This window comes from Canis aureus, chromosome 6 (genome assembly GCF_053574225.1).
Source record: "Canis aureus isolate CA01 chromosome 6, VMU_Caureus_v.1.0, whole genome shotgun sequence".
NCBI lineage: Eukaryota > Metazoa > Chordata > Mammalia > Carnivora > Canidae > Canis > Canis aureus.
Window position 1 is genome coordinate 73,113,458 of NC_135616.1, and position 11,136 is coordinate 73,124,593.

At 45.9% G+C, this 11,136-nt stretch overlaps 1 long non-coding RNA gene across 2 annotated transcripts; it reads left to right on the forward strand.

Annotated features, from left to right (window-relative positions):
• Positions 1-2,797: 2,797 nt before the first annotated feature.
• LOC144315265 (uncharacterized) lies at positions 2,798-10,032 on the forward strand. Of its 2 annotated transcripts, XR_013381008.1 has the most exons (3): positions 2,798-3,006; positions 8,255-8,349; positions 9,896-10,032. It is a non-coding gene; the product is annotated as an uncharacterized LOC144315265 (long non-coding RNA). The 2 variants fall into 2 exon arrangements; XR_013381009.1 differs by lacking the exons at positions 8,255-8,349; positions 9,896-10,032 and adding an exon at positions 3,950-4,170.
• The last annotated feature ends 1,104 nt before the right edge of the window (positions 10,033-11,136 follow it).

Here is an 11,136-nt window from a genome sequence, read left to right on the forward strand (position 1 = left end):
TCTCAGCTCCCTTTTGTGCACAGATGTGGCCAGCTGACTCAGTTCTGGTCAGCAGACTATGGGAGGAAGGGTTATGTAGAACTTCTAAGAAATGTCCTTAAAAGAGGCCTAGTGCATTCCCCTTACGCATGGTGGCTGGACTTTGGACAAAGTCTCTGGAACCTGCAAAACCATCTTGACCCGTGTGATCTCAGCACTGTGTTCCAGAAAGGGAAAGCAGCTTGATGGAAGGAGCCTGGATTCCTGAGGTTTTGCGGAACCACCCTACTAGTCAAAACCTGCCTGCAACCAAATGATTATTATTTTTTCCCTTTCACAACTTGTGTAAGTCACTTGGGGTTTTAGTGTGTCTGTCACTTGTAGCTGAATCCGATACGATTGATTCAGCAGGTTCAAATATTCCCATTCAAAAGAGGAAGAAACTGAGGCTCAAAGAATTTAGCTACCTTGCTTACAGTTGCATAGGTAGCAAGTTGTAAGTGGTCGAGTCCGGTTCTCTCTGATTCCAAAGCCCACCTCAGAGTCTCATCCTGCTAGTGAGCGCCGGCTGCTGAAGTGAACTTCCCATCTCCTCTCCTGGTCTAACGATCCTAAGCATTCACAGTTTGGTTGAGCTGCCACTGTCTGAAAAGGGGTTCAGAGGTCCCTTTGCTGTCTTGAAAGATGTTTGCACAAACCTCTGTACTCCTGACCATTCAGGGACCCCACATAGATTTATCCCGTAGCTTTCTGATATGTTTGCCAAGTAGCTCTATCTTAGAATGCAGGGTAGCGTGGAGAGCTTGCACACCCTGTCAGACCACTAAGCCCGCCTGTCCAAACAAATCTACTCTGCTGTGACTTTATTCCCCTGGCATGTCGATACACATGCTTCTCCCACTGGGGCTTGGGGCCCAAGCATATTTGAGAAGTTGGATGGCAGTAAGTTTTTCTGCCAAGACCATAGCACACATCCCTGGAAACAAGGAAAGGGACAGACTTACTGTGAAGTGTTCTGGCTTCTGTGTGGATCTCCTGCCGGAGGATTCTAGAAACTTCCTTTAGATACAGAGACTCCCAAAGTCCTTCAGATGCTCAACAACAGTCTATACCCCGGTTGAAAACACAATCCCAATAGAGAAAATCGAGTCTGCCTTTTGCTTGTGTGAATTTACAGGGGTCCCGTAGACTGGCTTTGATCTAGTTTACTGTGTGACCTTGAAGAGAGACAACATGTTGTGTTGAAAGAGCACAGGTTGAGATTCGGAAAGCCTTGCTGCTGGTTACAACTCCCACACTGTCTAGTTCAGTCTTGGGCAAGTCACTTAACCTCTCTGAGCCTCGCAGCTACAAGACGGGAGTTCATTCGTTCCCTCACCTCTCCAAGCATGCTGCATCCAGTTCGGTATGTATTAAATGCACACTTCTCTGGGTTTTGAGCACACAAATAAGAACAAAATATGACTTCCCCACAGGAAGAGTTGACCTCCTACCTAACAGAATTATAGTAAATGTCAAAGTGTTCACGGCTATGACGGTACTTGAGAAAGTATAAAGCTGCCCATAACAAGAGTTATTTTTAAGTCACAACTCGGTATTTCCCCTCCTCTAAGGTGGGAACCCCAAAATATGCCAAAAGGAGCCAATGGAGAATAGGCATAAGACTAGTGACCTGGCTACTGAGGCCACCAGCAAGAAATGCGTCCCAGACGGGGTATCAAGTGGTGCCTGTGGACCCATCCTAGGAAAAATATGGACTGAGAAACATCTAGAAACTCTCCCTCTTCCAGGCCCATGCCCGAGCTCAGTATCTAATGGGAGCCACAGACAGGCCACAGACTTCTATCCTTGTGATCGGGAGATGCCTCTGTCAGCCAGGAGAGAAATTTCAATATTTTATCGAAAGCATTTTGCAGCGAGAAATCTCCAACACACACCCCCCATTTTTTTTTTTTTTTTTTTTTTTGCCGGTGCCAGCATAATTTAACTATGATTTAATAGCTTCTTTCATTTACTTGTTAAATTATGCCTCTCCATCACCTTCCCTTTGGGTTTTCCCGCCTTTTGGTCCTACAACCTCCCATTATTTATTAATGCCCCATAATACATGATCGAGGCAGGCAGAAAGCAGCCATTTCATGATGATTTAGGAGACTCCTGGCAGGGAAACAACAAGAGCAGAAGCATATGTTCTGAGAGTCTCCCCTGTACTCGCCTTTTTGGAACAGAGTTGGATAGTTGTTAGCCATCATCTGCGTGGGTCCTCCCCTTCCCTCCCCAGCCCAGCCCCCTGGCCATTTTCCTGCCCTGAGCAAATTCAAAATACCTGGCTCAGAAAGACTGGTGAGTCAGTGCTCATGTTATTTCCAAGTGCCCACTGCTAGAATGAGCATGCTCCTCAACGTCGTGCTTAACCTGAAGAGACACTGAGAGGTAATTTGGCTTTCCCTCCAAGGGAGGAGTCCCGTGTGGGATGAGGAAATTTCAGATAATTGAAATCTTTAGGGGCTCAGTTCTTGGAAAGAAGGTTGAAACAACAAAATCTAGGGAGGTGGTCCTTGCATCCCCCACCCACCGTCTTTTTGCTGGGAAAAAGCTTGGACTGTTTCTACTGGTGGAATGACTTCACAGGGAATGGAGTTGGGATGGGTAGTTCCCGAGTACAAGGCAGGGGGGATATCAGGGTGTTCCAGGGCTTACTCAAGAGTATAGGTTGGGTCATATCTGAACCCGATCACAATGCTGCTTCTCCCAGGCATTTGTGAGAGGCACATTCATTCACTTCCCGGGCTCGATTTCTTTTTTCCTCATCGCTTCCTTTGTGCTCTGGACTAGACTAGAACTCATTTTGCAATTTGGTTAATGACATTTGGAGGTTCTACAAGCTACGGGGATGGTCACACGAGGTGCCAGAGGCAGAAGGATACCTAGGGAAGTGCCATGGCTGATCTAACCACCATACAGTTGAAAAATGGCAGAGCCAGAACGAGAGCCAAGTTTCCTATCTGACTGTAAACCTTAATTGAGGTAGGCTAGTGCTTACTCTTTTGGAGATAATATATATTCAGGCTCTTAGTAGAGTGCCTGGCATTTAATGCATGTTTGCCTTCCTTCAGTACAGACCATCAGAACTAGAAACAGGGCTTAACAGGGGGGCAGTGTTTTCCGTGGAGTCAGAGACTTGGGCTTCCCTCCTCGCTATCCTGTTACTGCTTGGGTAAGCTTGGATGATCCACATTGCCTCTCTGGGCTTCAGTCTTCTTATCTGTGAAGATTGGGTTAGATAGTCTCTGAGATACCTTCTTGCTGTAGCTTTGTTCTTGAGACTGCCTCGGTTGAGATGGTGAGTGAACTGTGGGCCTAGAGAGAGACTCTTGGGTCTAGGGGAGGAGTTGTCCAAAGTGCAATAAACACAAAGTACTTGGGCCTTGGTGATTGTTAAATTGCGTGATGGTCAACCAAAGCATGAGGATTTCTCCTACTTCTTGACAGTCCAGCCTCTTGTCTCCAGGTCCTAGATGCCACTTGGCATATACTGCATGGTGTCCCCACTGGTTCCCTTTCCAGCTGTTGGAGAAGCATGATTACACTAAAGGCTGGCCATGCTTGCGATTCCCCCTTCATCCTTGAGTACACTCACCTGATTCACCCCTCCAGATGGCAGCAAAGCCTTGGAGCCCAGGGAATTGCCCACTGGGGACATGTTCTGATTTTCCCCTGGGACCCAGGCAGCCATTCCCCATCTGGTAGTCTAGAATTAAAGCCCGAGGACAGGAGAGGAGACCTAGTATAAAATAACAATGGCAACAGCAATCCTGGTCCCTCTGCCCACTCCCCTCCCCCCCTCCCCCCCATGAAGTGACCTCCTGCTCCCTGCCCTGCCTTGCAGAGGGTGGCTAATGCAGTCAGTCAGTCTAGAGACTGGAGCTTTGGATTTCTTAGGCTCACCCTGAGTTCTATTTTTTTGCAGCAAACCTGACTTTGTGGTGACCTCTGCAATGCCTCCGTTAGCATTTCTGCAGGCCCCAGGTTTGCAATGACATGCTCCATTCCTCCAGAAGTTTTCATTCCTATGGCACCAAGGCTGCGAAACTTCAGAAGGCCAGGCTGTTCTGCAGCTAACGTCAACGTGGAATCTGCCTAAGCCTTGACTAATGTATTCTTTGCATTATTAAACACAGATTAAATATATATGGATATTTAAATGTAATGTGTTATTTTCCTAAATCTAGCTTTACTTGATGTTCCTTTGACTTACGCCTTTTCATTGCTCATAATTGTCTCAGGGATCATGAATTATCGGCAGAAAGGAGCTGGAGCTCCCTCAGCACCAAAGACTTTGCCGTCCCATTACGTTTGCCCAAGAGATGTAGCCCAGAAAATTATTGCTGGGGTTCTTCATGTGGGAATTTTTTTTTCCGGCCTTCCTAGATAGAGCATATTCCTCACCTCTGATTCAAAAGCCAAGGCAGCCAGAGCCTGGCAGACATAGGGGTTCATTTCTGTGCTGCAAAAATCTTGTGTCTGGGACAAGTCTCTGAGTAACAAATTTGAACAGAGTCTGTGGTTCCTTGCTGGTGGCACCTTCATCCACTTTCCACCAGCTGTAGAGGCAGTCACTTGGCCTCTATGTGTGCTCAGAAGGCCCCAGAGAATTCTAATTCTTTTTCTTTTTTTTTAATGACCTAGTTTCTTAAATTTCTGCTCAATACTCCAGTGTCATGGAAGGGAGACCTGACCTGTCAACGGAAGTATGTCCCAAGCAGAGGCTGTCTAGATCATTCCGTGCCTGCATGATTTAGTTCCTCTTCTGGAAGGGCCTGGATGAGGGGATTGGTCTTGATTATTGGCACGGTCTTTGCTGGCTCTGACATCCCCTGGTTTTCTATGCTTCCAAGGGACCAAAAGGAGAAATGTAGGTACTGTTTTCTATTGCCCAGTGGCTGCGTGGTCATTTTTCCTGCTACCCCTAAATCATACTCCCCTCTGGGGCTTGCTTAAAGCTGTTCCTGCTGATGCCAATATGCCAATTGATCAGGAGACTCTGTCACTATGTCCTATGTTTATCTGTAGATGTGTGTTAGACTGGAAGCTTCTAGTGGTCTGGTGTTAGTTTGTATCAACGAGCAAGAGCTGCTTGTGGGCATTGCCTCTCAACTCCTTATATTGGTACCTTAAACTCAGCCACTGTGGGAGTGTTTACACCATGGAGATTGGCAAAAGCTAGAAAACAGGGCTTTTTTTCTCCCCCCCTTGGGAGAAATGGTTATTTAAATTGTAAGCATACCACTATCACAAGCTCCCTGGAGGCGCTGGGCAGCAGAAAATATGCCAAGCGACAGAACTTTCCCAGTTTGACTAGAAAGAAGGTATAATCTCCATTAGGTACCCCAGTCTACCAACCTTGCCCCCTTCCTGGAGCATTAGATCACTTGCTACACTTTCTCGCTTGGGGACATGTTGGATCCCACATCCTATTCCTCTCTGAGTGGGTCCTCAGACTTCCCTGAATTAAAAGAGACTTCCCTGAATTGAGAACTTTTTCCTCTCAGCCCCTTAGACCCAAGACTATTATTGATAACCTTCCTCTTCCAATGGGACAGTTCCTGGAGCAAGCAGACCTAGGCTTGTCTTGGGGGGCGGGGGAAGAAAAGGAGCAGATGTTGGGGTTACTGGTGAGGAAGAGGGATACTTGGCAGGACCGACTCCAGCAGGCAGGACACTTGTCAGCTGGACCCACGAAAACCCCAAAGAAGGAAAGGAGAATGTGATGCCCCACGTTTGCAAGGTACAAGAGTCACCGAGTCGGACACACGATTAGCAGCACACGGACGCTCATATTTCTCATGCCCCCTGCCTTGGATGTTCTTAGCCATACCTTGACCTTGGTTGTCCTCCCCTAATGTCTAGTCTGGAGCCTGAGGCCTAGCAGGCATTCAACAAACATTTATTCAATTGGTGAATAAGTTCGTGGGACATCCATGGGTCTCAAGGTTTAAAATGAATGCCACTGGGGTGGGGGGTGGGCAGCAGGGAGGGTGGTGAGGGAATGTGTCCTTTTCCCCAATCCTGCTTCATTCCTTAGGCTTGAGTCAATGGAGTAAGAGGCCCCTGAGAGGAGAGCAGGTGATCTGCACGATGCGAGGGTGCAAGATGAGAGCAAGGTCCGGGTGGGAGAGATGCCCTGGGTCCTCTCAAGGGGCCTTCCAACAGAAGAGTGTCTGCAGCTCGGGGAAGCAGGGAGTTAAGGTCGGAGGCGAATGGAATTTTCTGTGTGGTCGTACAGACTTGTCTTAACCACAGGAATGAACACAAGATTCGACTTGTTCCCTCAGCTATTGTCTGGAACTCTTTTTCCCTCCAGCCGTCGGCAGCCGGAGGTTTTAATGTGACATTTTTCTAAGTATTATGATTGCTCTCTGGCCTTCTCTTTATAGCTTTTTTTTTTGCTTCCCCTCCTTGCAGGCTCTTACCCCCCTGGCCTCCAGATGCTCCCCAATGAGCAAGGGCTGTCCTCTCTGCCTACCAGCTAGGAGAGGACATCTGCGCTGGGTTTATTTACTTTTTAAAGACACGCGTCTCCTCTCCTTCCTGAACCCCCACCCTGCACCTCCTCCTGGAAACCACAAACCATCACCTTCCCACTTCCCAAATCCCAGAGCACGACGGGGTGGAGACGTGCACAGGACCCTAAGCTCCATTTGTGGGGTGTTTGAGCCACCCTAACCAGGGTTCCTCGGCAGCCCCATCAACCCAGGGGAAGGACAGGTGCATTTGTTCTCCGTGACTCTTGCCTGGTCCCCCGTTCGATACCTTCCAAGGCTTCCTTAGATCCTTAGATCTCATTAGATCTTAGATCTTCCTTAGATCTCATTCTGTGCATCTTGCTTTGTATTTCCTAGTCTGCAGACACCTCCCTGCGAGGTGTCTACTCAATCCCCCAAATGGCCCTTCGTTCACCTTTAACTGAAGGTGAGCTCAGAAAAGTGACCCCAAAACTGATCGACAAACTGGAGGGCGGGGAGGAGTACTTCACAGATCCTTCCCCCACCCCACCCCATGGACTTGATGATCTCGCTGTATCTGCTTCATCTTCTTGCCCGGTTTCTGGGTGCTCCCTGTGTCCGAGGATGACAAAAGGGAAATGAGAAGTCAGTACACCCTTGAGCCTCCGGGCAAGCTGAGAGCTTGGGGCTTGCTTTCTCTGTGCCGCTATTGTAATGGAAAAGCATTCCTGTAGACAATTATGTTTTTTTTTTTTTTAATTTTGTTTTAAAGTAGCATTAGAGAGATGGAGATGGATTTCTTTCCAAAGCATCCCCCTTTGATGAGGTGCAAAAAGGTTAAACAAAAAGCCAAACTTTGGTTTCAAATAGAAGACACCTTTATTCTAATTATAATCATAATGGTTCAACGTGTTTGGGATTTAATTATTTGGAATTAGAATAAAAAAAAAGACATCCTGTAATTACCATTGAACTTATCTCGAGGCACAAATCTAATAATTAAATACTTTTAGATTTCATTCAGTGAGTAATTAAAATTTAAAAAATAATGTGGATTCTTTCCCACCTCTGCAAGGAAAGTTCTAAAATTATCAATGGGTTTCAATGGAAAGATCTGGATTTTACTGTGTATAAAACACAATCCTTAAGAAAATTATCATTTCGGTTATTTATAGTCCTTTCCTCCGGTGATCAGGGTGTTTGAACAAGTGAGAAATGACTGAGTTAGGAGTTGGATCTGAATGAAAAATATTTCCTTCGAGAAAGATAGTTTCCTGAGCATGAGCTTCATTTTTATTGTCAGCAAAGAGAGGCAAGCAGGTACTGTGCAATTTTTATGAGAACTGAGTTTTGTTCTCTGATCGGTTTTGGCAACAAATAGTGGTCCATATGCTTTCCCCTCCTGGAAGTGGAGCACGGTAGTGAGGTTTGGCAGGAGTAGGTGACTGTAAAATCCAAGGGAAGGTCTTGGTAGAGGGGGTGCTTCAGGGGATTTAGCCTCTTGCTTGGGAATAGGCCCCAAATATGAGCAAAGCAGATGCACCAGCTCTGGTTGGGGGAAGACCAGGAACTAGCTGGTGTGGGGGAAATATCGGCTGGCATGACCCAGTGTCTTGAAGCTAAATTGTTAGCATGCTGTCCGTCACTCAGCTCACCTCCCCCCACAGCAGAAATCAAGGCATTGGCGTTGTTATGAGGAAAGAACAGGGGCTCAGACCTATCTCATGGATCAGCTATATGGCTTATCTCCTCAGGTCTTCTTTCCTCAGGTGTTCAACCCTCCGGGACATTCCATCACCAGCGAGTCCCCTCTGAGATGCTGCTTTCTTGGGCTGGGCACTACCTTAAATCAAGAACACCCTGGGTAAGTGATGCCAGGGAACTTGGACTTACAGAGGGAAATTTGGAATAAATTCAGGGAGAGGCTGGAGCTCAAAGGGAGTGTGTACCACCCCCAACAGCAATAATAACTGTAATAGTAAAACATGTAAACACTATACTAGTGCTTCATGTATGTGACCTTTATACCGACGCTGCTAGGGAAATGCTATCTCCATTCTGAAGAAGAGGTAACTAAGACCTAAGAGGCAAAGCCATGTTGTCAACACGAGGGCCAGATTTGCTATTAATTATTACAATATACGGCAAGGTTCTCCAATGGGGTGCTCCGGAGCTTCAAAAATTAAGATGTTTGGCTTTCACTCCAAATATCCTGGAGATGACTTAATGACAGTACAACAAGGAAGTTAAAGTTTCATTTGTGGAGTCGGACAATCCAGGTTTGTTTATTACCTGTTAAGCCTTGGCCTTAATGACTATTAAGCCTTACTGAATCTTAATTCCTCATCTGTAAAATGGGTATCATTGATGTACCTGCATCATATGCTTATGGGCAAGAGATAATATGTACAGAGTTTTTAATACAGTGAATGGCATCTGGCACATGCTCGGTAAATTCAAGCTTATTAATAATTGTTTTGTGTAAGAATTTGGTTAAATCTTGAAAAATGATGGTAATTTAAATGAAGGGGACCTTAGAGAATATTGCAGATGAAAAGAAAATATCACATTTAGATATGAGACTGTTCTATCCTGATCTTGTTTCATGTTTCTACTCCCTAAACTTTGATATCACGTAAGCTTCTTTTTTTTTTTTTTTTAATTTTTATTTATTTATGATAGTCACACACACACAGAGAGAGAGAGGCAGAGACACAGGCAGAGGGAGAAGCAGGCTCCATGCACCGGGAGCCCGACGTGGGATTCGATCCTGGGTCTTCAGGATCGCGCCCTGGGCCAAAGGCAGGCGCCAAACCGCTGCACCACCCAGGGATCCCTCACGTAAGCTTCTGTCCTTGGTTTTCTTTTCTCCCTATGCTGTCTTTGGGCATCTCATCCACCCACACAGTTTTCACTATCTCATTTTATGAATGTACCCTTAAGTTTGATCTAGGGTGACAATTTTCTTCTTAACATTCATTCTCTTGCTTCTAATTCCTATGGGATGGTCCTTCTTCCTGGTATCTCCATCTAAGCAGGTCAAAAGTGGTCCTCTGAGTGTTTCTTTTTTCTTTAATGGCCCCACCATACTCCAATTCACCAAGAATAAATCCTCTTTGTCATGTCTGTTCCCTGTCTTCCATCCAATCAAGTCACAATTTAGGTCAGCTTTATTGGCTCCAGATTTAAGGCTGTTCTTTTCAATATGGGTGATTGCATTGTCTACTCAACTGGCCAATGGATTTCTTCTAAACTGCAGCCTACAGTCACCAAATTGATATTCCTAAAGATAATTCTAATGCTATCAGTCTATGCTCAGAAAGCTTTGATATCTGAAGCTCTGAAACTAAAACACCAACTTTATTTATTTATTTATTTATTTATTATTTATTTATTTATTTTATTTATAGGCTCCACACCCAGTATACAGCCCAACATGGAACCCGAAACTAAGACCCTGAGAGCAAGACCTGAGCTGAGATCAAAAGCCCAATGCTTAACCAACTGAGCCACTCTGGCACCCTATTTTGTTATATCTTAACTTCAGTATTGTTAATAAATCTATTTTAAAAAAAATATAGCTCTGCAAGAGCCTGCTATTTTCTCTTCTCTGGACACAGCCTGACTTACCCTTGTTCATCTTCGGCTCCCAGCTTTACCCAGTGGACTTTTACCCCTTCCTCAAGAGGGTTAATGCCTTCTTTCCATTTACTTTCCCAGATCATTCCCAGATGACAAAACCTCTTTTTTCTCTGTACTGCTGAAGCATTCTGTGTCCCTTTTATGAGAGTGATATTATCTCATGTTATGGTTCTCACCACTTAATACAAGCACCTAGAGGCCAAAGACCTGCTCGTATTCATTTTATGTGTGATCTCACGTAATCTGCCAAACAACACCCTTGAGAAGGTTGGTGGATTTCATCCTCCAGATGAAGAAGCCGAGGCTCAGAACTCTTAAGTCAATATTCCAAAGGTTCCAAATGCACGGAGTGATTAGGTGAGAGAATCATTGCAAACCCGCGCTTATTTGGTTCCAAAGCCACCACACAATACTGTTGGGTTGGTGGTGATGGGGGTGGGGTGGGGAGGCAGGGGGAGGAAGTGGTCGGAGGGCTAGAGGGTTGGAAAGATGTCGAGGAAAGCTTTGACTTAGAGGCAGATTTTGAGGTGGGCCTTGATGATTATGCTTTCAGGAGGTGGGTGTGGAGGAAGGTCTGCTAAGCCGGGGGTGCAGCACAAACAAAGTGGTGGAAGTTGGTCCTCAGTGGCTGCCTGTTGGGCAAAGGGACTGGATAGTGGGCGTGGTCACTTTCCTACCTGAACCAAGGACGTCCTTAGAAGTGGGGCTTTGCATCAAAAAAAAGAAAAAAAAAAAAAAAGAAGTGGGGCTTTGTCCTCCATGGGTGCTCTACTCCCACATACTCTTGCAGACCCAGGGAGAGGCGAAGCTGTTTGGTGGAAAGTTCTGGTACTCATTTTGATTTTCAGGACAATGAAAGGACTTTCATCTAAATCTTTAAGTTCACAGAAGATGGTGAAACCTGTCTGGTAAGTAGAAGCCCCTCCATGCCAGCTTGGGTTTCCTGCTTCCATCTGGCATGAGCCCAAACTCAGGAGGAAACACTTGCTGAATGAGTCCACAGCTACCC